The sequence below is a fragment of the Rhinoderma darwinii genome, chromosome 1 (assembly GCF_050947455.1).
Source record: "Rhinoderma darwinii isolate aRhiDar2 chromosome 1, aRhiDar2.hap1, whole genome shotgun sequence".
Taxonomy (NCBI): domain Eukaryota; kingdom Metazoa; phylum Chordata; class Amphibia; order Anura; family Rhinodermatidae; genus Rhinoderma; species Rhinoderma darwinii.
The window spans coordinates 58,745,407-58,746,648 of NC_134687.1; the positions used below are offsets into that span (position 1 = coordinate 58,745,407).

Genomic DNA, 1,242 nt, shown 5'->3' on the forward strand with positions numbered 1-1,242 from the left:
TAATGGACTCTATTAGCCTCTTAAGTCGTCTTCAGACATTTTTTTTATATATATGTTTTATTTTCATCTTCAGACATTATATTGATGGCAGTGATCCCATCACTTCGTCTTGATCTTTCTTGGCCACTGTAACTCGCATGCAGCTGCCTGACCCTGTTTGATGTCTTTTCTCTTAGGGTTGGGAGCAAAGAAATTAATATATCATGTTTTTGGTTTTTTTATTCACTATTCTTATTCATTTCTATTTTTAGGAACATCAGGTCATTAAATACTATAAGGTACAACACACACTAAGGAAGTAACTATTGTTACATTTTGTGTAAACAGAGTAAGCATTATTGAAACATGACAGATAGTACAACTTAAATAAATTAATATACATCATGTCTACAATCTGTCATTCCAATACAATTCCTATGCATTTCATCCAAATATTCTTGTGCATGATAGAAGGCTTCTTAATCAGATGCTATTTCCACATATTGTAACTATGTTAATATTAGCATTTTCCTTTATTTAATTTAAAGAGCTCCTATCACTATTCTTTTATTTCAGACAACCAATAAGAATACAGTGTATAATGACCTTTTTATATGAGAGAAGATCAAGGATTACCCATATAGCACAATCTTTGGGGTCTGACTTTTAGGCCCTCCACCTGTAATCAGAATGCATAGGCTGCCGCACTTGGAGGAACACCGAGGCCCCTTCACTGTTGTAACTCAACCCCTATTAACTTAAATGGGGCTTAGCTGTAGTTCCAGGCACACATACATGTACAGAAGCACCACTGTTTCTGGTACAACAGTGAAGGAGCCCTGGTGATTCAGCAAATCCTGCAGCCCCTTTGTTCTCCTTATCAGCAGGGGTCCTGGGGTTAGACCCCCTTCAATCACACATTAAGGTATGGCTATCAATATAAATTCCAGGAAAACTTCTTTGAGTTTTAAAATACCACTCTCATTCTTGGCCAATACAAAATGTGCGTCCTTTACGCTGGGATCCATAGTTATCCAACTTGACTGGTAGAGAGTGCCAAGCTTTGATTCTAGGGGTTCTATATTGGCCATTCTCAGCACTGCCAATGCTACCTAAGATACCACTTTCTGGGCAACTTGAATTCTTTATTTAACATTTACCAGTCTCAAAAATGGAGCACTTTATCTCTAAAGAATGCAATGGTATTTTTTTATTTTTTTTGTGAAAACACAATTTGGTAACTGTTATTTCTGAGAATGTGTT

General features: G+C 36.4%; 1 protein-coding gene across 4 annotated transcripts in view; it reads left to right on the forward strand.

Annotated features, from left to right (window-relative positions):
* Nucleotides 1-1,242, forward strand: part of PCDH7 (protocadherin 7) — a 748,481-nt gene that overhangs the window by 525,547 nt on the left and 221,692 nt on the right. The window lies entirely within an intron of this gene.